This window comes from Calidris pugnax, unplaced genomic scaffold, assembly GCF_001431845.1.
Source record: "Calidris pugnax isolate Ruff unplaced genomic scaffold, ASM143184v1 scaffold20, whole genome shotgun sequence".
NCBI lineage: Eukaryota > Metazoa > Chordata > Aves > Charadriiformes > Scolopacidae > Calidris > Calidris pugnax.
The window spans coordinates 31,084,867-31,110,929 of NW_015094510.1; the positions used below are offsets into that span (position 1 = coordinate 31,084,867).

Sequence of the window (26,063 nt, forward strand, 5' to 3'; positions counted from 1 at the left end):
CACCAGGCCGCGGCCCGGCCCCTCCCCGGTACTCACGCTCTCCGGCCGGGCCCCCCGCAGCGGGCGGGCCTGGTGCGCGCCCCGGCCTATATACGGTGACCGGCAAGGGAGAGCGATGCCCCCGGCCGGTGCCGCCCCTGCCCGGAAACTCCGAGTGGGGCCGACGCACCGGGAAAGCCCCGGCCGGGCGTACCCGGGGCCTGACGGCGGGGAGGCCGGGCGGGGCCTCTCCTCCTCCCGCCCCTCCCTCCCGCCGGGTCGGGGGCGAGCCGCCGGCCTGTGGGCTGTGCCCAGCCTCCCCAGCCAGCGGCTTTCTATGGCGGCCGCAGGCGGGGCGAACCTTCCCTTGGGCTGCCCCTCAGCTGGGCTCCTTCGTTCCGCCCGCTCGTTCCCCGAGGGAGGGAGGAAGGGAGGGCGGCCCGGCCCCGCCGGCGCCAGCAGGGACGTTAGGTACTTTCCTTCTGGTCGGGGAAACCCGCCCGGAGATCGTGCTTCCCCCGCCGCGGCCCAGGGCGGGGATTTCCAGCCCTGCGGGCCCGGTGCCGTGCGGGGCTGGCGGGCGGGCCGGGCCGGGCCCCCCGCCAGCGGGAAAGGGAAGGGCCGGAGGGGCAGCGGCCCGGGCCCACGGCCTGGCCTGGGGACCGAGTGCTAACACCGAGGGGAGCGGGGACGGCGGCTGCAGGGCTGCGGGCTCTTGGGGCGGCGGGGATGGCAGCGCCGCTCTGGGCAGCGCTGCGCTCCCCTCAGCAACGGGCTGCAGGGACCGAGGTGCTGGAGCGGGCCCAGAGGAGGGCAGCGGAGCTGGTGAGGGGGCTGGAGAACAAGTGTTGTGAGGAGTGGCTTGAGGGAGCTGGGGGTGTTCAGCCTGGAGAAGAGGAGGCTGAGGGGAGACCTTATCACTCTGCACAACTACCTGAAAGGAGGGTGTAGAGAGGTGGGGGTCGGTCTCTTCTCCCAAGTCACAGGCGACAGGACGAGAGGAAATGGCCTCAAGTTGTGCCAGGGGAGGTTTAGGATGGATATTGGGAAACATTTCTTCAGTGAAAAGGTTATCAAGCATTGGAACAGGCTGTTCAGGGAAGTGGTGGAATTGCCACCCCTGAGGTGTTTAAAAGACAGTAGGTGTGGTGCTGAGGGACATGGGTTTCGTCGTGGTGTTTTGTCAGTGTTTGGATGATGGTTGAACTCGGTGATCTTAAAGGTCCCTTCCAACCTAGATGATTCTGTGATTGTACAGGCACAGCCCGCTCCAACAGTTCTGCTGTCCTGAGGGGGTGGTGAAGACAGGAACGTGATGCAAACCCCACAGTTTTACCTTTTCTCCTTGACACCAGTGTAAAATGAGTGCTTGGCCACATTTCCTAATATAGACAGCTCTGCAGAGTGCGAGAGGGGGCCAATGAAAGACTGCAGTCATTCGAAATCGCAGGGGAAGAACAGGAGGAAGACAAAATAGAATATAAATTTCCACCGGAGGGGTTTAAGACAGTATTGCTGCATATAGAAATCTGAAAAACTTCCGCAGCAGGTACCAGAACACTGACCAAAGCTCAGAATCTCCCAGCATAGTCATGGTCTGGCATTTCCTATAAAGAAACAGCAGGTACAAGTTTAAGAAAAAGCCCCTATTTGTGATGACAGAATGGTAGTAGGGTGTTTACACAACTGAGAACTGAAGAGTAAAAATAAAGGAAGCATGACTGAACAGAGCATTATGACACTAGTGGGTAATTTTCTGTAACAGAGTTCCAGTAAGATGAATTTGCAAGAGAGTCATTCATATCTTTTCTAAAACTGTTTCAAATTTCCTGTCATATGGGATGACATTTATCATATATAACAATACTATCTGTCAAATTTCAGACATCTAGCTGCGGTGACAGCTTGTATAGCTACGACTGCAACATCCTTTAACTTCACATAATTACAGACATAGAAACGTTTGCTGTTTCAGCAGTAGCACACAAAAAAAACAGGTTAAAAACTTCTTTAAAAGTTTAAAATGGCTATCAGATTTCTGGTGTGCCATTTTAAGGAAGCTGCTGACATGCATAAGACAAGGTTCAAAAATTGAGTCAGCTCTCCAAATACCATATCTGAAGAGCAATGGGGTGTGGGATTTAGAGTTTTATTTGACATAGGGAACTGTTTAATGGCACACAAGGAACTGAGCTCTGTGTGTGTGAACTGTACATATGTGTGTGTGTGGCTTTAATTGCAACTGCTTAAAAATTGACTTTTACAGAGCAAGCTGGAAGCGCTCCCAGTTTGGGGACATCCAGCAGGACTCCCCAGATGAAGTTACATTGAATCTGTTGTAACAGATTCATGGACTTTTTACCCTACATTCATCCAAGGTAGATTAATCCAGTGTTCCTCCTTAACTCCCCGCAGCCTGCATCCCTCCCTTGTGCCACTCCACCCCCAGCCTGTATCTGCCCTTTACCCCTCTGTACCCTTCCCTCTCCTTCCAATCTGGCAATAGAAACTGCTGTTTCCTCCCCTCCCAGGCCTCAGGGTGAGCAGTTTCAGGCTCTCCCTTTCTGCTTGGCAAGCCTCACGTCGAAATGAGGAGGAAGGGAGGAGGAGGAACAAAAAAGGAGACTAAAATGTTTGTAATAGCGGAAAAAGAGGTGTAGCTGCCCTGAGCTGCCAGGCTTCTTCTACTGTCTTTGTCTCTGGGAGTATAGTAGCAGCTCCCCCAGTTCTCCATCCCCAGCAATTCCTTTGCTTTTCAGAGAAAGAGATAAGAGGGAACTTTCCCCACCTACTTAGCTGCAATTATGGATAGGCCTTTCCCCAAAGGACATGATGTAAAACCATAACTAAAGGTTTCTTCTCAGGGCTGAAATTCCTGAAGAATTGTCATCAGCGTCCTGAGTCTGGCTTCAACCTGGGACCAAGGTAACTCTCCAGACACAGAGAGAGAGGGGAACAGGGGTGCTCAGGTCCTACCCAGGCTAAATGCAGGCTTTGGCTTTGGTTCTCAGGCTGTGGCACATCACAGTGGGACTGATCCTTAATTCCAGCCCTTTCACCTGCTGCAGGAAGCTTCCAAGATTACAGTCTTCACTTTAAAAACAGTAGGATTGCTAAACTGAAACAAGGCACTCGATTTTGCAGACTCTTGGCTCTGGAGAGGGGGGAAGAAGGCTGTATTCAGATAAAGCTGTCCTCAACCAAGAGAAACTGTTTACTTAAGGAGTCCCACCTAACCATAGAGGTCTAAGTGCTACTAAAAGCGTGGTTTTTATATGTTTATGACAATACACCTAAGGGCAGTGTTGACTGAAACAACAAAGGCGATTCAGCAAATTTCTGGAGGCAGAAGGCTGTGACCCTGCAGCATCAATGCCAACATGAAGGAGCACCGACAGCCCCTGGAGTACCTGATGTAACCACGTGTCCAGAATTCTTCTCCCAGAGGCCTGATGAATGGCAGTCTCCCCATGCTGTCATCCTTCTCTGATGACTTCTCCAGTTTACTGTCTTCCATTGCATTAAAACATCTGGCTTTAATAGCACCTCTGTAATACATCCCTCAACATCTGTGAAGAGGAGCAAGGGATAAAAGGCACTGTTTCTTGCCTTTCCATTGCTACTGCTCCTTTCTCCCATAAATTACAGAAAAAATACCATTACCTAGCTTCTCACTACCATAAGTGACTGTCAGAATGTCTCGGTAGGATTTCAGCCTTACCAATTACACACGCACAACCTTAACAACCTGACACACGCAAATATTAACCATGGGTTTTATCTGACATGTCTTCTGGAGATCCAATCAGCTCAAAGTAGCAAATTCATCATGTCAGTGCCACCGAGGATAAGATAAAACATAATCTGCAGTTTCAGTAATACTGTTCTGATCTTTAATTCTAGCCAAGAATATAACCCGTAGTTGCTATTTTGTCTCAGGGCCAAGTGTTCAGTTAGGTGAAGAAAAAGTACTGCCTAGAACATTAAATATATTACTTTGACTGTATCTATAGCCTGCCTGGTTGTTGATATATAGAAATAACAGAAACTTTCTTAATTCCAAGCTTGTAGGAGTGAGAAACATGGCATTTCTCCAGGGCCTCACAAGGCTTCATCAGGGGGCCACACAACTCGGCGAGTGAACTGAGGGATGGAAGGAGATGCCTGTACCCCCTCTTCCACAAATCTAAACCTACCTATAAAACCTGTATTAAAAAATAAAACCTGCTATTGCTGCCTGGTGCCCACATATTTCAGCTTCCCAAGGGTATCAAATGCTTCCATGGAATATGATTTACTTGTTTTGAACTTCGGAGCATTAGCTTCATTGCAAGCATCACCTCCCTTTAGTAAGGGAGGAAGATCTAATCTGTTGAACTGATTTAAGATGATAATTAGCATCCCACAAAAAAACCTACTGACCGAATTTTCTTTGAAAGATATGGCATATCAACTCCTTCACGACATAAGAGGAGGATAATAATGAGAGAAATAGGAAAAAAATACATATTAAGAAAAAAATAGGAAAAAACCAACTTGAGATAGTGACACTTTATCTACAGTTAATATTTTCTATCTATATTTCATTTACAAATTAAGCCAAGTCCCAAGGGCAGAGTAGCTCTGACATCCTGTAAACATGAGATCAGACAACTATGTTTTGGTAATCTGGGTGGATGCAAACTGCCCACTTTATTTTGACTAAACACAGCAACAGGGCACCTTTCTTTGACCAGCAATAACTATTAACTTTTTTTCTCTTTTTTTCAAATGAGACTTTTAATTGCATTTGGGCATATAGCAAAAAAATGGTTAAAAAGCTCACAAGGGACAAATATCATACCTAGACACGAAGGGCATCCATGACTCATTGTAATAACCTCAAATGTTTAAGAAGAAAACCCCCAAACCCAGAGCATACATCTTGCTGCTCCCTTACTGAAGGTCAGTACATTCACAATCTGGAAAGTTTCCATTCCCTTTGCACCCAGACAGTTTTGTTTTCCACATCCTCCTACACAAAGGATCACCAGTACAAATGTTAAAGTGTACCTAAATCAGTTACAGGTTTTCTTTTCTCACATTTAGTGCTCAGATAAATTCTCCCATAAGCCATAAATAGCCTCGAGAACATACCAAAGCCACACTGAACAAGTTGAGGCTTTTAAATCAATCAGAAGTTCTCCTTCATTGTTATTTACTTGGAGGATAAAAAAGAGTTGGAATGAGTTGGAGGAAGATCTCAGTAAATGTTGAGTTCAATTCCCTCTTTAGATTTGAGAATCTGCTCACTTTTCAGTTTTATTCTCTGCTTCTAGGAAGACAGTTTTGTTCTCCTGGTGATATAATAAACATTACATTCAGCAGGAGATAGGAATACGAAGAATGCCAAAACAGAGATGACTGGACTGAAATAAGCTATATTTAGGTGGGAAGAGGACCACCTATATATTAAGGAAATCAAAAGGCTGTGCTATTCAGCTGCGTCAAATTGTGTAAATTCAGAGCTCCACATTCCTGGGTCTTCCAAGAGTTGTCTTTCTAAACAGCAGGTTGTCTACTTTGACTCCAAGTTTTCACTGAATTTCACTGAATTTCACTGAATTTCTAGAGTTGGAAGGGACCATAGAGATCATCTAGTCCAACTCCCCTGCTGAAGCAGGATTGCCTAGAGCTAGAGCATGTTACTCAGGACTGCATCCAGGCGGGTTTTGAAAATCTCCAAAGAAGGGGACTTCACAACCTCCCTGGGCAGCCTGTTCCAGGGTTCCGTCACCCTCACCGTGAAGAAGTTTCTCCTCATATTTGAGTGGAACCTCTTATGTTCCAACTTGTGCCCGTTGCCCCTCGTCCTCTCGGTGGGAACCACTGAAAAGAGTCTGGCTCCCTCCTCCTTCAACCCTCCCTTGAGATACTTGTAGGCGTTGATAAGGTCTCCCCTCAGCCTTCTCTTCTCCAGACTAAAGAGTCCCAGCTCTCTCAGTCTCTCCTCATAAGGGAGATGCTCCAATCCTTGAATCATCTTTGTAGCCCTACGCTGGACTCTTTCTAGTAGTTCCCTGTCCCTCTTGAACTGGGGAGCCCAGAACTGGACACAGTACTCCAGTTGTGGCCTCACCAGTGCAGAGTAGAGGGGGAGAATGACTTCCCTTGACCTGCTGGCTACACTCTTCCCTATACAACCCAAGATACCATTGGCCTTCCTGGCCGCAAGAGCACACTGTTTACTCATTGTCATTTTACTGTCCACCAGGACCCCTAGATCTTTCTCTTCAGTAGTTGCCTCTAGCAGGTCCACCCCTAACCTATACTGGTACATGACATTTTTCTTCCCTAGGTGCAGGACCCTACACTTTTCCCTGTTGAACCTCATGAGGTTCTTCTTTGCCCAGCCTCAACATCCAGCCCTCTAGCCTGTCCAAGTCTCGCTGGATGGCAGCACAGCCCTCCGGGGTGTCAGCCACTCCTCCCAGTTTGGTATCATCAGCAAACTTGCTGAGGATACACTCTGTCCCCTCGTCCAGGTCACTGATGAATATATTAAACAGCACGGGTCCAAGTATTGACCCCTGGGGGACTCCACTGGTTACAGGCTTCCAACTTGAACCTGCTCCATTAATAATTACCCTTTGGGTCCTGTCACACAGCCAGTTCTCAATCCACCTCACTGTTACTTCCTGCTGTCATAGTAAGAAAATTTCTCTAGATCTTATTTCCCCCGTTTACTCCCCATCATCTCTCTGCAAACTTCAGATCCTTCCTCAGGCATTTGATTTGCGGTAGTTGACCCAGCTGTTGCTGTTCACGTTCTTGAGGAATCTTTTCTGTCAATCCTCCTTCGACTGAAAAGCGACTTGGACGTGGCACTGTTTGATTTCCTGAGGATTACACTGGAGGTTTCCTACTAAGGCTCCTGCTAGGTTCAGGAGGATACAAATGGTGTGTGAATCACGCTACATGTGGCTGCATCGCACTTTACCCAGAAACTGGGTCACTGCCGTGATGGAGCGTTCCGTTCACAAGGCCAGCTGCCTCAGGAACTAGATCATCCATTCAGAGGTTACAGATGGAAGGTGCAGCTTCCCCAGTATCTACATCATGGGTTCAAATGACACATAAGCACGTGGGAATGCACTGACTTTCAAAAACCCGCGTGCAAAGAGGAGCTTCAGTCACATGCAAAATACGGCCCTAATTGTGGAAGCAAAACCAGCAATCTGAGCTGGGCCCCAGTTCCCAGCGCAGCTAACGGGGAACCGGGCTGCGGTTTGCAGCAAAACCAAAGATACAAAAACCCCTGTGCACACACTGAAGAAGCCATAAATCAGCTCTGCCTGAACAATGATGGCACAAACGTTTGCAGCAAGGCACAGGATTCGATGACAGGAGCGGGGGCTGCTTAGGGTAATCCTGCTGCCAAATGGTAGTAAAACTGCAGCCCGGGAGAAGCTGGGTTTCTCCTTTTTGTATTCTGTTGCACAATACTGTGCTTCTTAAGGATATTTTGAGAAATAAGAGGAATCAGAGCTGTACTGAGAACCCTTTGTCTTTTTAGTACTTACAGGAGTAAGTAAATGAAACGTAATCCAACAGGCACTACTGGGAAAAAAAGAAAAAAAAGTTAAATTTGTAATATTTTCAAGAAAGTCTATTAGAAGGGAAAACACAATGAAAACAGGAAGAAGGGTGATGAGCCTTTGATAAGCAGTTAAGCTAGTATGTTTTGTCTCACAGCTACAAACTGAATATTAACCCACATACCAATACCCATTGAATATGCATAAATTGGGGGGGGGAGATAACAGGTGCTAATTGAGTAAATATAAATAGCTATTTAGTGAAAAGGTTAGAAGACTGGGTTTCCAACGGCTGGAGTTTGCTGTCAAATTTTGACAAATTTGCTGTTAAATCAAACACTAGAAAAGTTACAGGGTAGAGTAGACAGACAGATACATTCTTATACAAAAAATGATTGCATAAACGAGATGCCAAAATCAGGCTAAAAACCACACTAGATGTCCTGCTGAATAACTCTCTTCCTTTTTTTTTTTCAGTAGAGTAGGAAGGAAAATTGCTCCATTCCTGGTGCACTCATTCAGAAGGACCACCTCAGACTCAGAAAACAAAGAACATACTGACAGGGCTTAATTTAACATCAACCAGTGGCTGCACTGACCTAAAAATCCCATTTATCCCAGTACCAGCCAGTACCAGAGATCCCAGGTAGCAGATAATCTGTTTATGCAACAGAAGTCACCTGGACCTCTAATACAGTAATCTGGACCTATTATCTGCAGATCAATGTCACTAATTGTGATAATCCAAAAAGTCACTCAATTCTTATTTTATGAACAAAGGGGATTTTGGAAAAAAAAAAAAAAAAAAAAAAAAAAAGAAAAAATAGAAACATTGTTGGGCCAGAAATTCAGAGTGCCAGTGAGTGCTGCTGGCCGGGGGAGTGGGAGGTAGATGTCATTGTGCCACGGTGCTGCTGAGACAGAGGGTAGAGCAGCCTTGGAAGAGCAAGGATTCTTTGTTTCTGTGTTGAGTAATTTCAGCAGACACCGACCATTTTCAGCTGGGAAAGGACTGTCTTAAAGATCATTGGGATCAAAAGATGTGAGGAGAAGGGGAAAAGTAAGATTCTTCTGTCCTTCCATTATGTGATATTAAAGAAACAAAATAAAACATCCCGTTGCTAGCACACAAAAGCAATTTTCAACAAATAGGAAAACCTGGTAAAGTATGCTTGCACAGCATCTGGAAAATGAAGTCCCACCCTCTGAGGCTTTAAGAAGTCATTACTTTAGAAAACATTACCGTTGTATGTAGACAGGAAGATGGATTTTACTCTGCTCTGAGAGTAAGGCACTTATTCAAAAAAGACAAGACCACAATTTCTGAGATTCAAGGTGCTGTGCTCTCTTCAGGATCTGGTAATAGTGGAGATTAAATTGCCTTCTAAGGGCTGGCACAGAAGTCCATGTGTATCAAATGTTTTGAAGCCTTCAGCACACAGCATCATTTCCAGCACCACCTGCACATTGAGAAGTACAAATGAATCTGAATGGGTCTGAATAACGTCTTAGGGGTTGATACTGGCTTTCTTGCCACTCCCTATGACTTCCTTAGTTATATTTTAGAGAAAGTTAACTTTTATCCTGTCTCAAAGCTCTTCCTAGTACCGTTTTGAATAGACATCTAACCAGGAAGCTGGTTTGTGTCTGAGCTTTGTCAAACACACGCTGTAGGTCTCCAGAACGCAGTCTCCTTCACTTGGCCGCTCAGTTATAAACATAAAATAAGCTACCGTGAGAACGTAGCCAAAATTAAGCAGGTTATCTTCCTCTGAAAGCATATACAACAGTTTGGCACTGGCCCAGGTCTGTAGGAGTTTCTCTGTTTTCTGTGGGTCTGTTTTTCTTACTTGGAAACAATAGCTGTATTCATGCCTGGGCAGTTCATGAGGTTACCGCTTCTGAAGCTGCATTTCTCAGTATGCAGCAGTCCCTACAGAAGATGCAGCATACTTCAGACCTTAGCACAATCAGTGTTACCACAGTGATTTCCCTTCTGCTGCCTCCTATGGAGTAATTAAAAAATTAATATGTTTTGAAGTAGAACACTGCATGTGCGTACGAAGCTGCTCAATCCTGCATCCAAACATGTAGACCTACGGGCCAAGGCTTTGTGGATTGAAATACATACACATTGTGAGTGCTGTGCTTTTGTTTCTGGCCTTTCAAATCTCTCTTTCCCCCTCCAGTCAGTTCCTTTCTAGCCAGTGCTAATCTTCTGCACACAGAAAATAAGCACGTTTATGCAACATCCTGTTTTTCAAGCGTTGTTTTGTCCCTTTAGTTATTATACACAAGTAAGTCTTCAGCGGACAAGTTGTCAGCTACATCATTTGCAAGTTGTCAGCCCTCCCACATTACAGTATATTTGCCCAGCCCCAGCCAGAAGGACTATGGCTTTTTCATAGATAAAGATAAGCTCTACAAAATTCATTGTAAACCAATTTCTTCTGTTCAATAAATATCAGAACAGAAGGCAAGCCTCTGCAAAGCAGTGTGTGTTTGTCTTCTGTAATATAACACTGTGACAGGCACTGTGGAAGGCTGCAGAAGGCAGGCACGCTACAGCAGCTCTGGAAACAAAAAGAGCTGCTGACCAGCAAAACTCTTAGGAAACACCAAAAAAAGGGTGCAGAATTTGAATGTCAGGCAAGAGAAGGACAAAGGTTACAGTGATGCAATTAGCAAGAGACAATCATCTAGTAAAATGCAGAAGAGCTGTAGGATAGAGATATTTATCTGGGTTGGTCAGTCTTTATAGTCAAATGAAAAGAAAAAGGTGCTTTTAGGCTGTGTTTTTTATTAAATCCTGAAGCAGACATTTAAAATGCATTCACCACCCTGAAGTGTCTTTTTCTCTCTGTTAATTTTATAAGGGAGTGAGTGTTAAGTTGCTGACGAGCCTGTTCCAAGGCTCTTAGGACAGATAACAGAAAACAAATCTGGTTCTAATCTTATGTTTCTGTAGCATCATGGGAGGCTAATGCAACTAAAACCAGTGGGTGAGGTAAAGTGGTAAATAAGTCTATGGTTTCTCCAGATCTACATGCTTTTGAGTGCGTGGTTTCTGTACCAAAGACAGGAGCCCAACAGTGGTTCCCACAAACCAGACCTGTGGGCTGGCTGGGGCACATTGCTGCCGGTCCTAGGAGCAGCAGAAGGTACAAGAAGTTCTACAGCAGGAAGTTATGGGTCAACACAGCAGTTAAATATGTTTGTCTTTTTGTTTCTGTCCATTTTCACTTTTGTTTCATCGAGGACAGGATTCGGTAGAACTGCAGAGAAATGAAACTGAAACGTTCTCTTCTGGGGCAGGGGATCAGAACCCATAAGCTTGTTTGTTGTTTGGTTTTTTTTTTAATATACTACTTTTGGGTGTTTTTTTTTTTTTTTAGGAGATAATCACAGAATCACAGAATGATATGGGGTTGGAAGGGACCCCTGGAGATCATCTGGTCCAACCCCCCTGCCAAAGCAGGTCCACCTAGAGCAGGTTGCACAGGAACGTGTCCAGGTAGGTTTTGAATGTTTCCAGAGAAGGAGACTCCACCACCTCCCTGGGCAGCCTGTTCCAGTGCTCTATCACCCTTAAAGAAATTCCTCCTCATGTTTAGATGGAACTTCTTATGTTCAAGTTTGTGCCCATTTCCTCTTGTCCTGTCCCTGGGCACTACTAAAAAAATACCTGCCCCATCCCCTTGACACCCTTCCTTTAAGTATTTATAAGCGTTGATCAGATCCCCCCTCAGTCTTCTCTAGACTAAAAATACCCAAGTCCTTCAGTCCTTCCTCATAAGGGAGATGCTCCAGGCCCCTAATCATCTTTGTAGCCCTCTGCTGTACCCTCTCCAGCAGATTCCCATCCTTCTTGAACTGGGGAGCCCAGAACTGGACACAATACTCCAGATGGGGCCTTACCAGGGCAGAGTAGAGGGGCAGCATGACCTCCCTCGACCTGCTGGCCACACTCTTCCTGATACACCCCAGGATGCCATTGACCTTCTTGGCCACAAGGGCACATTGTTGGTTCATAATAAGGAAAGGGTCATTGTTTTACTGGAATAATTACACAGAATGAGCTACGGCAATAACATATTCCTAGCAGGATACTAAAAACTACCTGTAGATGACCATTTGGCAGGCCTCAGCTCATAAAACACCAGCCCAGAAGGCCCAGGCTGGGTGGCCACATGCACTGGTCCCAAAGAGCCCCTTCTCACCTTGTCTTGGGTTGGGCTGCTCCTCCCTGTGCCTCAGGACACTGCTGTCCCCACTGCCACTTCTGAGCAGGAAAATCCAGGTACCCACAGGTCATGAGAGCTGCATCTCATACATTAGCAGCAGTTCTGCCATCTCGTCTTCATCCTGTATGTCCAACAAGTAAAATGCAGAAGGTGCCTGCTGTTTGGGCAGCCAGACAGGGTGAGAGGGCATGGTGAGAAACTGCTCTCTGGGAGGGTGGTCCTGCAGAAGAGCACAACAGTGTGTTTCACACATCAGGGTTGTGGAAAGCTGAGCAGTCTACGGGTGGGTTCAGACACGTAGAGACTTTTAACTTTTGACACACTTACGAAGTGCCAAATTTCACAAGACAAGTAGTCAAGCTAATCAAAATGATCTGGCTGTTCCCACCAAGGGCTGTGTTTCCAGAGGATGATCTATCCCGCAGCGCGACAGTGGGGTTTTATTGCCAAAGAGGCTTCAGTGGAGTCCTTAGTGAGGTTTCAGATTGCTTTCTGGGGAGCGTGCTTTCCGGGGGTTGGGCCAGGAAATTTGGCAGGATTCCCCTCAGAGTTTGTGGGAATCATCTTTGAAGCTGAAGGGATGTGAGAGCTCATGGAACTGAAGATGGATCTCCCCAGCCTGCGGAGCCAAGGACTCAGAGGAGGGAGACACACCGCCGCTGCAGAACCAGAGTGTTTCTGTGGTGAACATTTGCTTTTCCAGCAGACCTGTATCAAGCAGGGGAAGTTATGGGGGCTCTTTTTTGACTCACAGCACAAGAGAAGCCAGGGTTCGAGTGAATTCGTATTTCCTGGGAAGCCTGTGAACTGGAAGAAGTCCATCCCTGGCAGAGCACAGGCACTGCCTGACTCAGTGTCACTCACACCATCAAGCATGGTACCAGCACAGAGGACATCCTGGTCACGTCCCTGGCACGCAGCCACACTCCTGGAGCCTGAGTCAGGCTCTTCACAGAGAATTTAAATGGTTAAAAGGTCCACCTGCATCAGCAAGTCATAAACTATGAATTAGTCCATAAACTCGCAGTACTGTTTCTAGTCACAGGAAGTTAGTAAGCTAAAAACTGGTAGGAAGAGGGAGAACAAAGTGGAGCATTGTCTGCAAGGATGTAACCACCTGTTTGCTTCTGATTGCTGAGAATGCCTGGAGTTTTCTCATAAAACCAGAGTTCAGAGGTGCTATTGCGATGGCCTGCACAGAGTTATGTTACAAGAATCAATATAACAGATGTAATCACATCACATGCTATTGTATCGGGTTTGCTTGGCAAGGTTATGGTAGCAGGGGCACTAAGGGGTATTTTCTGTGAGAAGCTGCCAGAGCTTCCCCCATGTCCAATGGAGCCAATGCCACCCGGCTCCAACATGGACCCCACCGCTGGCCAACTCCGAACCCATCAGTGACAGTGGTAGCACCTCTGGAAAAACGTAGTTAAGAAGGGGCAAAAGTTGCTGCACAACCAGGCAACTGCAGCTGGGGAGAGGAGTGAGAATATGTGAGAGACACAACTCTGCAGACAGCAAGGTCAGTTAAGAAGGAAGGGGAGGAGGTGCCCCAGGCACCAGAGCAGAGATTCCCCTGCAGAATCACAGAATCTTCTAAGTTGGAAGGGACCTCAAAGATCATCTTGTCCAACCGTCAACCTAGCTGGCAAAAATAGACACCCACACAACAAACAAGAAGCATCACCATCACTAAACCATACCTCCCAGCACTACATCAACCTGTCTTTTGAACCCCTCCAGGGATGGTGCCTCACCCACCTCCCTGGGCAGCCCATTCCAATGTCTGATGACCCTTTCAGTGAAAAAATGTTTCCTAATATCCAGCCTGAACCTCCCCTGGCGTAACTTGAGGCCATTTCCTCTCGTCCTGTCACCTGTGACTTGGGAGAAGAGACCGACCCTCACCTCTCTATAACCTACTTGCAGGTAGTTGTAGAGAGCGATAAGGTCTCCCCTCAGCAGAGCAGAGATTCCCCTGCAGTCCATGGTGAAGCCTGTGGTGAGGCAGGCTGTTCCACAGTAGCCCATGGAGGTCCATGGTGGAGGAGATATCCACCTGCCGCCCATGGAGGATCCCACACCGGAGCAGGTGGATGCCCAAAGGAGGCTGTGACCCCATGGAGAGCCTGCACTGGAGCACATTCCTGCTAGGACCTGTGGACCCATGGAGAGAGGAGCCCACACTGGAACAGGTTTGGTGGCAGGACTTGTGATCCTGTGGGGGACCCATGCTGGAGCAGTTTGTGAAGAATTGCAGCCCATGGGAAGGACTGACATTGGAGAAGTTCATGGAGGAATGTCTCCCATGGGAGGGACCCCATACTGGAGCAGGGAAAGAGTGTGAGGAGTCCTCCCCCTGAGGAGGAAGGAGCAGCAAATAAAACTTGTGATGCACTGACCACAACCCCCATTCCCCATCCCCCTGCGCTGCTCGGGGGAGGAGGTGGAGAAAATCAGGAGTGAAGTTGAGCCTGGGAAGAAGGAACAGGGTTTGGGGCAGAGGGAAGGTGTTTTAAGATTTAGGTTTTTTATTTCTCATTATGCTACTCTGATTTGATTGGTAACAAATTCCCCAAGTCAAATGTGTTTTGCCCATAACATTAATTGGTGAGTGATCCCTCCCTGTCCTTATCTCGAGCCACCAGCCTTTTGCTATATTTCCCGCCCGCCTCGTCCAAGTGAGGAGGGAGTGACAGAGCAGCTTTGGTGGGCACCTGGCATCCAGCCAGGGTCAACCCACCACAGCTATGTAGCTTTTTCTCACTGACTTTAACGTCAGACAGACTGAGCCATTTGCCATTTTATGAGTGTTTACTCTGAGAATTAGGGTTAGGAAACATTTCTGGCTGCTCAAATCCTGATCCTTCTTACTCTGTGCAGCTCCACACCGGCTCTGTGCTGGATGTTGAGGCTCGGGTTCATCTCACCTCCCTCTAAATACCCAGAGACAGCACACAAGTCAATTCAGGTTTTGGGCAGGCTGAATTCCTCACTGGGGGAGAAGCCTGGACGCAGCCCTGGCATTCAGGTAAAATGAAATGCTCAACCTGTCACTCCATAGACCCATTCAATCATCCCTGCATCCCTGCATCCCTTCTCCGAGCTGACCCCTGGCCAGTTACTCCCCCTGGAAAAGGGGAGAGACCTTCTAATAGCCTGTCTGGCGTTGGAGGTGCTTTCATGGCATCCCAATCACACAGCCCTGTCCAGTGGGACATCTCCTTTAATGACACACACAGGTTTAAAATTAATTGTATCCAAAGAGTGTTATGTGTCACAGATTAACCTTTGGGTTTTTTCACCCATCTTTTTCTTATCAGTTGATTAACAGAAAAAAAATGGTTTTTCCCTCAAACTCAGTCAGCTGTTTTTGAAAACAAAAATTGTTTCATTGACAAAACTTGAAATCGCCCCATTCACTTTTTCTCTAAAATCATCACCGAATCTCAAATTAATTAAATGATAATCAGCATTAGGAAAAAAAGATCAGATCGTGGGTTTGCTAATCTCTTCCTATGTAATTAGGCATGACGAGCCTTTTGTGTTGCTTATCTCTATTCCATTGGAATCACCAGGGTATGAAGCAGCGACCCAGGGAGCTAATTAGGCTTCCTGGCTATTGGAGTTGCAGAGGCAGTTGTGATGAACATCCCAGACGAGCGCAGACACTCTCTGCCTGACACGGGAAGTGAGAAAATGCCAAAAAAGGGACTGTGTTGTTTTAGCGCCACCGAGTGGACAAATAGGGAAACAAAAGTTCACTTTTGAGACTGGGTACATGGGTGTTCTGGGCAGGCACTGGCATTTTCAGGGCTGGAGCCCTGAGCAGTGCCCACCCTCACCCATGTTCTTCTTTTCTTCTTCTTATCAACAAGTGTCTTGGGAAGCTTCCATACCCCTTGTCATCAAATCAGGCTTTTTTGTTACACTGCATGTGGTGCCGGAGCCTGGAAAGTCACTCCAGAAAACATCAGAAGTGTAAATATAAATATAGTATCCGTAATAAATAGAACTGTAACACAAAAGCAAACGAATTCTGTAATTTGTAATACAGAATTTCAGTTGCTTCAGAAATAGCTCAGACACTTCTCAGTATTTTCTACCAGTTCTGTGCCTCCCTTGAAATCAGTGCCCCGTTAGGTAAATGAGTGGGTCGTTCCCTAAATCACAGCAAAAAAACCCTTAATGTAATGTTTCAAAGTGTTCCCTATACCCCAACTGTTCTGTGGGGCTTTGGCCAGTAACTCTTGTGGGTGGCTGGACTTGGACGGCTTTTAATGCCATTCACAGAAGATATATGAAGACATGTAGCAGCTGTAGCTGCTTTCCCCTGGCACCAGATAAGATAGCGTGCTGAATTAGATAAAAGTGCACTCACCTCCCACCTATATTCTCTATACTTCACTGGCATACTTCTGCCTAAAGCTGTGGCCAGCTCTGTCTCCTGTGACTTATCTGTTATGGGTCTATTATTTGGATTACACTACAGCCTAGAGAGCCCTTTGTGCTACTCCACCAATGCACACGCCGTCTCCTGTCTCTGTACAGAAGCTCTTGCCATCGGTCGAGATAAGACAGGGAGAAAACAGCAGCACGGGCTGCTTTCAGAGGAGCTCGACAGCAGGACCACTGCCATGGCCTGCATGGTGCTAAGGGTCTCGGTGTCCTCCCACACTGAGCTGTTGGAAAGCAGAGATGGCTCCTATCCAAGAGGAGATCTGCATGTTGGTGAAGGAGACCAAGACAAGGAGAAGCAACACTCCTGAAATACATGCTATGAAAGGTTAACACTTGGGTGACTGATGAGTACCCTTTGGGGTAACCTGACTGCACCTCTGCAGCCAACAACTCTCCTGGAAGCCGCACAGGGCAGACTGTGCACACCCTTTCTGCAAATATCACGTTTAATGGCGTGGCTGCTGCTTGCTTATCACATACAGCCTGCTTAAAATAGAAGCACCTGAGAGACAGCTGACGTCTCAGGGCCTCTCAGCTTTGAATGAAGGAGAAAAAAAAACCCTTCAGAGATTCAAAGGCTACAAATTCTAGTTATTGCTAACCTTTGTCGCATACTTCTTCTCCTTCATCCCACCCACACACCTCTGAGGTTCAAGTAAATTCCCAGAACCAGGTCTGAGAGTTGATTTCTCAGCTGTTTATGAGACATCAGAGCACTTAAGTCCAAAGTAATGCAGCCAAAGACAACTAGTCATGGGTGTAAAGAAAGCAAGGAGGAATCTGAGTACTGACTACTATTTAACCGCTTGTTAAGCTGGTTTAGTGGAGGAAAATCCACCTCTTACCTACCTGCTACTCTCCCACACCAGAGGAAGTATTCATATCTTCAGCCCCAGCACTCTATAATCCTTGGCTGCTGGATAGTCCAAGCACGTATAGGAAGATCAGCAAATCATGGTGGCATTCCAAGTAATCTATAACCCAGACATGTTGGTCGCACTCTAACTTTTCGGAGTAAGGAGGGGATTTCCCAGCAGGTCTTCAACATCCTGGGCATATGGGCTGTGCAGCAGGCACAGGTCAGGTGGGCCAGTGGGATGGCCCAGATGCCAGGGCTGGGTCACCTTCTTCAGCTGATGGCACCAATTTGCAGTCACAGGAGCACAGCTTCTTACTTGCTTGTGGGCGCTGCGCAACTTGGGACTGGAGACCTGAACACCTGGGGACACAGAAGTCACTAAAATTCAGCAGGGATATGGAACAAGTGTGTTAGACCCCATGCAATATGCCCTATCATGACACCATCAACCACCTTCTCTCTTCTAAAATAAGCTTGAGCCTTTCTTCTAGGAAATAAATGAATTGCAAAGACAGCTGGGCTCAAGGGAAGCCTCTGGGCTACGGACCCTCAGTAAAGCAAGGCAATGAAAACCTCGAAAGGCAAAATTTTAATCTATGCTTGTACCTAGAACTTCCTGCTGGTTCATTCCAAGTAGCTTCCCACAACACAGCCTGGTATCAGGTGGCTCTTCTCTGCATGTTGGATCCTTTTGACATCATCTGAGTCCTCCTAAACGTTGCATGCAGGGAAGGTGGGTGCCTAACACCGAGTCCAGCTTCCATTCCACATGGGAAGCTCCTTAATGTCTAGCTTTGTAATGTTCAGTTTGTAAGCACATGAATCATCTTTACATCTGGTTCTCACCATCCAGGAGATCTATTGCTGAGCTTGTTTAGAAAGTATGTTTGATCTCGGTTCTGGCTGGAGCAGAGCATCTGCATTTTGTCTCTCCTCATTCTGTCTTGCCCAGGTTGTGTACCACCTTTCCCTGTAAACAAACCTGCTCCTGCCTGGTTCATTCAGCAGTTTCACAAGCCGGCATCCGTGACCTTGCAATTCCCAGGCCTCCCTTGGAAGAAGGCTGATTAAAGGAGAGCTTGTACAACCCCACAGCTGTCCCGGTACCTCACAGTAACGGGAAAAGGGATGCAGAAACCTGGGACCACATATGCATTTGAATACAATGAAGATATTGTTCCAGCTCGCCCAGCTGTGGCAGTGACATTAAGGAAACCAAAGGGTTTGTGCTATGATTTTCATACTAGGAGTTTGCTTTAAAAAGTGCAGATACAGTATGTTGCTTGGGTCTCTCCTACCCTCTTGCCACGTGGCCAGCTCAAGCCCTCAGGCTGACTGTGCTTTGCAGAGATGTAGCAATGTGTTTTATTTTCCAGCTGAAGTTCGATGGAAATACAGCCTAGAGAGCTAAACCTGGCTGGCTCAGCAGCACTCATCGTCTCCCTGCCCCTTCCCTGCCTCTGGGGACTGGCTTGTCACCCTGTCCCCTCCTGACCCTCTCTGAGCTCAGAACCTCCCCAGGAGGCACCAATGAACAATTAACCATTCTCCTTCTGAGCTTGTTTCCCACAAGCACTGTCCAATAATTGGGTAACAGAAAACAAACATGGAAAGGAAATAGGATGAGACCCAGCCAACAGCTCCCACACCCCACGTGCATCACATCATCCCACCACACCACAGCCCTCTAATCCACGGTACCACCTATGCTCTCATCCGCAGTACCACCGACCAGACCACCTGGATCACATGCACCTTCTCCAGAAGGCAGTGAATGAAGAAACCAGGAAGATAAAGCATGTAAAGAGAGTTTTGAATCATAAAACGCATAAAGAAAGAAAAAAGTGAATTTCCTGCAATTCTGTCTCAGTTGCTTTTCCGGTGACGTCTGCAAATGTCTCCGGAGCAGGATTCACCAGCTGTGCGGAAGCAAACGCCTCCTCAGCACAGTGTGCTCCTTTGCTCCAAGTTAGTGGGAAAAGAGATTTTCACTAATAGAAAACACAGGTAATTGCATTGATTAGTAGATTGTAAATTAGTTTAACAGCATATTATGTAAATGAGCCTACTATTGAGATCTAATAGACTATTTTCAAAACAGATGTTCCTTTTTAAGTCTGCAGCTGGTGGAACAGTTGTCATCCCAGAGAGGAAAAGGTTTTCCTGTTGGGTAACAGAGGTGCCCATTAGTATGACCATGATTAAACTGCTGGTGTTACCTGGCAGTTGGGTAACTCCACATCCTCACGGGGATTCATCACCATTAAGAAGGCGCCAGCTGTTTAGGTAACATTAAGTGCTCAGAAGTTACACCCATAGTTAACCTGAAAGCATTACAGATGCAAAACCTGGGGGCTCGGTGTGTGAAGTACCTGGAGCTACCATAAAATTGTGCCTGGGTAGTGCTTTTTCAAGAAGATTACGGTCTAATTGCGTAAACATCACCCAGGGAAGTCCCACAGCCTGTGTTACGAAAGATATCAGATTAGATAACAAACCTGTCTCCTGGATTTACAGCTGTGAAACAGATGAATCCTTCCTCCAACAGGCTGGGCAGAATTTTAACCCCCTGTGAATCCAAGCGAGGGCTGTCTGAGCAAGCTGACCTGGGGATGGTTTTAGATAGTTTATCCTGAGTGGCTGGTGAGCAACATACTCTCCAAAGTATGCCACTCGTATCTTACTAGATTATTTTAAAGGTTATGTCTGGAGATTATATAAATGAGATTCAAACAGTGTCCAGAGATGGGGGTTATAAAGTTTCAATTTTTTTAGTTGGCTTTATCTGAAGCCAACGCTAGATTGTAAGTTAATACTTCTTCCTTGCTTCTTCCAGGGAGATCTTTTGCAAACCAGCAGTTTAAAAAATCATTTTAAAACAGGTACTGAGTGAAATGAAGCATCTATTAGTATCTCTGATTTGGGAATAGAATAGATTTTACTAAAGATGTCTTTTTAAGATAGAGCTAATCTAAGATGTCCCTGGTTTTGGCACATGGATTTTTTGGCTGCTTCTAATTTAAGTAACAGTTCATGATCAGGAAATATCTTTACATAAATTGTCTAGTGAAAGTCAGTATCACTAATCCTAATGTATTCAGGATCACATGCATTTATAAATTTATATCCTTTTTATCATCCTTTTTATAATCCTTTTTAAAACAAACCTCAAAGATTCTGAGTAAACCATTTCAGAGATTAATATTAGCAGAATGAGAAGAAAAGTAAGAGCAAGAGACAAGGGATCCCAGATTTGTACTGCACCAAAGCCTGACATTAGAGAGTTGATAGAAGAATACAAGAGCGCTGTTCCAGATGGCAGGAACTGCAGAGGAGGAAGAGCAGTGAGAAGCAACGAAGGGAAGTTAACGATAGATGAAGTAGGATGAGAAACAGACACTCCGAGGCATGCATCCAATTCTTCAGGTTACGTAAAATTATCTTTACCATTTATGCGCTTCCCTCCTTTTCTGGGTGATGCACATTGCAGACAGAGCTGGTAGCGCTGCTTGTAATTACCACCCCTGACAGTTCTCGTTATAAGATCCTGCTTTCGGTTGCTGGTAAGTTTGTTAGATGTTACTCATCCAGGCTGAAATGTCTTCTGCCAAGGCTTGGCCTCGGGCTGATTCTTTCGCCCTCCATTTTCTTTTAGGAGGAGGAAAGGGGAGGGCAGTTTCAGTAAAAATGGTTCTGTGGTTTTCAGGGCAAGATTAGGCAACCGTTCATTTGAGCAAGAGCTTGAAATTTGGCAAAAGAGGGGGAGGTCACCCCGATGCCAGAAGACGTAGCCAAGTTGTAAATGTGTTTTTAAAAATCTCAGCTCACGTACTTCAGCAGAGACTTGTCAGCTTGGCAGATGAATTTGCAGAGGGCTGTGTCTGGGGCACGCTGTGTCTCCTGCCCCCTTCCCAGCCCTGGTGGGACCATCCTGGCAGGCAGCAGAGCTGGACCCTGCCTGCACCCAGTGCCTGCCCCTGGGCACCCAGGCTGGAGGTGGGAGGGAGCAGGGAAGTGGGGCTGAGTTAGCAATATAAAAAGCCACTTGATTACAAACCAGTGGGAATAAAACTGTGACGGCCTACGGGACTGGAGAGGTAACTACTAGCACCCCAGCCTGAAGTGGGGTGACTGGCGGGACAAGAGGAGCAGGGTGGTCAGGAGGAGAAGGAAGGAAAAAGGAAGGGAGAGGGAAGAATAACATCTTGGTGATAGCTACCACATCCCTCCCAGAGTCCAGAGCAGAGCTAAGGTCATCCCCTTCCCCTTTTACCAGCACTTTGACTGGCACTTGCAGTTCATCCTGCTTGTGGGATTACCTGCGCTGCTGGAAAACCTGGTACTCCTGTTCCTTGGTTGGGTCCAAAGCTTCAATTCTCCAGCAGGGAGACGCATTAGCACTTGTCCTTGGTGGAGCACCTCAGCTTGGGATCAGGGCAGACTTCTCTGCCATCTGTCACGCACACTCTGCCCTGATGCTGTGGGGGAGATGAGAAGTGGGATGTGGTGCTCCACCAGAATAGCTGTCCATGCTCCCTTCCTTGCTGCTTGGCGGGAGGAAGAAAAAGCAGCTGTTGCCAGGCTGGGCTGCAGGGAGATGATAAAAAGCCCTAATACCACGTGTCTCTGCAGGTCCTGAAGCGTAACAAAGAGCAGCTATGGAGGAATAACCTGAAGAAAGGCGAGAGGCAATGGCCATTAACCGTATCCTCATTCATGTGTCCTAATGATCTTTCTTCCCCAGCCAAGTCAACAGCCAGTCTTCCCTCACACCCCCACCAGTTCCTCACCCCAATATTTTCAGTCCCCATAAAACTAAACCTCTGCCCCAGTCACGCCAACTCATCCTCATTCTGCACCTCAGCATCTTCCCAATACCATCACCCCCAGCCACCGTTATCCCTCAAGGCCTCTTAGCCCCAGCATCTTTTGAATACCCGAGCATCTTCCCAACTCAACCCCAGCAACAGCACCCCGGAGCCCTTGTAGCTCTTGCATTAACCTTGTTATTCTGTAGCCTCTGTACCCTCACGTCCCAGTCATCTCTGGTCACCACTGATCCTGCTCACCTTCAGATTGTACTGTCCAAATGACTATTTCTACAGCAGCTCCCTCACCCCTGGTGCTTCCAAGTCTCCAGGGTCTATTCCCCAGTGTAATCCTGAGCCCTTTCTCCAGCTGCTGCCTCTTCTCCATGCGAGGAGAGCTGGACGCAGAGACTCACCAGCAAAGCAGCACATTGCTTCCTTGTCTTTCCTAGGCACAGTCAACGCCGTGCCAAGGGCTGGGGTTCCTCCCAGTGGACCTTAGACACTCACATCCAGCCAAGGAAGCATCACTTTACTGATAAGTGGACACTTTTAGGGCACATTTGCTTTGGCTGCCCCAAAAGCACCATTATTTCTCTAATCACTGTAAGTGGATTAGATCAGTTTAGATACTCATTGTAAGGATTAGCTCTGTTTAGATATGTCCCTTGTTGACTTATAAAGTTTGTTGAGATGATTGTACCTCAAACAACATTGCATATTTACCCTTATTTTTTAATTCATGCTCAGTGATGATCTTTATTTTCCTTAAATCAGCACTTCAAGTTTCCAGGGGAGTGTCCTGCCTTGTGAGCTTGCCCAGCGAGGGGTGGCTCAGCAGCAGCAGCACCCTTGGCTGATTGATGCCTTCAGCACACAACAACACAGTACAATACAATACAGTACAGTACAATACAATACCACCTAGTGGTAAGAGCTTGGAGCTCAAATCCATAACACATCTGGGCTCAGAAGTGTCCCAGCTATAAGCGTTATTGAAAAGCAGGAATAAGAGAATGCTTTTTCCACCAGTTCCATCCTTGTTCCTAGAAAGTATTGTTCTCAGCTAGGCGTTGTTTAGAACACATTTAAGTGATGTCTTGTTAAGGTCAGTATGGTCCAGTTTGATCAGCTTGACCAGAATGGGTTGAAAGTTATAGAGACTGGAGAACAGAGGAGATGACAACATTACACACTGGAGAAATCCAGGATGGGCTCATGTCTGGAAATCTCTGGGCAGATTTCGCCATTGAAAATGATAGTGTAGAAATTGAAAGGTTCAAAGAAGGGCTGCAAGGGCATGGAGGTTTGGGACCAGTTTCACAAGCTACAGTTTTTCACCTCAAAAATAGAGGAGTAAGAAGATTAAATACAAATATGAAAAGGTGCAGGAAGAAAAAAACCCCTCCCTCTCTCTTCTGATAGGAAAATTGGATGACATCAAATAAAATTAACAGGGACAAGGTTCAAGGCAAGTAAGAGGGAATGGCTATTTGCACAACAGTTAATTAGGTGAAGAACTGTGTAACTCTTTGCCACATGATGTAGCGAATACTGAAATACTTACCACCCATCAGGAGAGCACTCAGGGCTTCTACGTCATATTTCCAGAGTGGTCTGTGATAGTCCTTCCATACTCTGGACTTCAAAGGCCATGAGTTGTCCTGTGCTTACAGCCTCTGCTGCTGGCCACGGCTGGCGATGGGCTACCTGCCCCAGCAGGGCTTTGCTCCGGGAAGTGCTGCTGTTCCTGGAGGGAAAATAGCGTGTTTAAGTATGAAACAAAATTCAGAGACAAAAATTCAGCATGCAAAGATATATAGATAAATATATTCTAACTATCATTTTTTTCAGTTGATCCCAAATAGTTGCTTTCAAAGTTTTAGAACAGAAAATCTAAAAATTATTTTCATTGGGCAATGAAACAAGAAGATCTGAGGTAACATCATCTTTCAAAAATTAATCTTGGCTCCAAGCTCATTTTACATAAAATAGGTTGGTTGCTCATTCACTGAATATTTTCATTATGTGCTTCTGTAGAGAAGATGATTTGTAGCCATATTTATTTGAAGACTATATTGCAATGAATAAGCATAAATAATGTATATGAGAAGCCAGGGTAGGATTGCCTGGCAGCCTTCAATCTGCCATTCCCAGGTCTCCTAGCTTGGTGATCTTAACATAGCTCTTTGTGTGGGACAAATTATAAACCAAATAATCCTGAGGTAAGGATTTTATTGCCTACACGGTACTAAATCTATTTATTTTTCAATTCCATTCAAGTCCCCAGTGTTGTCAGCATGCCAAAGCTTCAGTCAATATGATTTTTCACACTGCAAATCTTCTTTGCTTAGTTTAAAACAGAGCTGTAGCATCTCTCTTGATGAATGGAGCAGCGGTTCTTACGAAGACATGAAAAACTATTGAAACTTTTCAAGGTCTCCCGAAAATTTCCACAGGGAGATGAGGCTGTTGAGGTGCAGGGTCACTTCCAGCAACAGCTACTCTGGAGGCTGATGGAGGAACTTACCATCTCTTGCGCCTTTTTCTTTCAGTCTGGTGGTTTAATAGGTGACACGGTGCCCAACAAGAGCTGCAACGGGCATGTCACGTAGCCAAGAGCCTGAAGGCCCCTGTGCAGAAGCATCACATGAAGGCAAGGGCTCTGCCAGTTCCCCTCAGCGTGCACCTGCAGCCACACCAAGCACGGTAACTCTTCATGGTGTCTCAGCATCAACTCACCGTAATGGAGGAATATTACTTCTTAGTGCACACCACCCACCTTCCAAGGTGCTTTCAGAGGCTTTTTTTCCCCTTTATCTATGGGCTGGGAGGGGAGCAGGTCTCCTAATGCTCTCCAGCAGTTCATTCCCTCCATCTTCTTCATATACGAACCAACAACAGGAGCGAAGGAGAAAACTGAGCCCACTTCTGGGGATCCAGCAGCTGAAGATCCAATTTAAGCTGCCAGAGAGATTTCTTCTTTATTTACTACTGCAGAAAAAAATACAGTTACCAAATAATTTGGTTAATCTATTATTAAAAAAATCAATTGACCTAGAAGGCTGATGCTTTTCTTTATACCACTACAAATGACACATCCTTTAGCTGTTTCAACACTGGTGGCATGAAAGTATTAACGATTAAAAAAACCCTGAAGTGACCACATTAAATTTGTAAGTATGCACCACGAACAAAATAAAAATAGCTTAGGATACTAGAATCATTCCAAAGCAAACAAAACCTAAAAATAATGAAGATAAAGTTAAATTTAACAGAAATAAAATATATTAAGATCCGGGAAATCTTAAGCTAAAAAAATCTGCTTTGCTCTGATTCTTTAAAAAGTTATTTTGGGATCATAAACACTATTCAGATTTATACTGAGCTGGGATTTTTTTTTGATGCCTTATATAGATTTTCTTCTGTTTGTGATTCTGGCCTTTATGAATGTTTAACATTGAGCATTTATGAAGCAATTAAGCATTGAGAAATGGACATTCCCAATTGACTATTATGGCTAGATTAATTTTAGGAGGCAAAGGACTAAGGACAAAGGAAATTCCTCAGCATAAGACACAATCAGCTCAAAAGTTGAGCATAAGAGAATTTTGGTTGAATAATGAAATTTTTAAACAAACCCAAGAAACACATTTCCTTCACACCTGCTAACAATATCATTTAAGCACACAATTAAATGTAATATTTGATGCAGTTCTCTTCTGGTTTTCAAAACATCAGCAAGAAGATTTTTGGGCTGTAGACATTGGATCCATGCTGATGTATTACCTTTTCAAAACTAGTGTGGTTGTTACCAATACTCCTCTGAAAAGCCCCAAAGTTTCTGAATTGCTGTTGGGGTTGTCTTATTGACCTGGGTTTCCAGGGTTTGGTGGATGCATTAGCTAATGCTGCTGTGTAGGATACATTTTCTTTCCCTTGTTTATGTAAAGAGCTGGTGCAAACATCATATCTTTAAAAACTGGTTGTCAAGTATTTTCTTTCCTGGGAGGCAGTTTTTATTTATCTCAATTTTCCATAAAGGTAGGTTGAGGGGGCCATTCTGTTTGGGATAAGGAAGGGAAAGGCTACTGTTTTAGATAGGACTGGCTGCATCCGTTCCAAATTTCTT

The 26,063-nt window shown here is 45.9% G+C and overlaps 1 protein-coding gene and 2 long non-coding RNA genes across 4 annotated transcripts in view; 1 reads left to right on the top strand and 2 right to left on the bottom strand.

Annotated features, from left to right (window-relative positions):
* Window positions 1-171, bottom strand: part of BIRC2 (baculoviral IAP repeat containing 2) — a 10,633-nt gene extending 10,462 nt beyond the window's left edge. For both annotated transcript variants that reach the window (XM_014965989.1, XM_014965988.1), the window contains exon 1: window positions 37-171. The gene's annotated coding sequence lies outside the window, so the exon portion shown is untranslated. The remainder of the gene's footprint in view (window positions 1-36) is intronic.
* Window positions 172-351: 180 nt separating this feature from the next.
* Window positions 352-4,085, top strand: LOC106902486. The gene is made up of 4 exons (XR_001414530.1): window positions 352-450; window positions 2,246-2,357; window positions 2,844-2,904; window positions 2,991-4,085. It is a non-coding gene; the product is annotated as an uncharacterized LOC106902486 (long non-coding RNA).
* Window positions 4,086-8,720: 4,635 nt separating this feature from the next.
* On the bottom strand, window positions 8,721-20,760 carry LOC106902427. The gene is made up of 4 exons (XR_001414498.1): window positions 20,571-20,760; window positions 17,114-17,483; window positions 11,777-12,020; window positions 8,721-9,016 (listed from the first exon to the last, which is right to left on the bottom strand). It is a non-coding gene; the product is annotated as an uncharacterized LOC106902427 (long non-coding RNA).
* Between the last annotated feature and the right edge of the window lie 5,303 nt (window positions 20,761-26,063).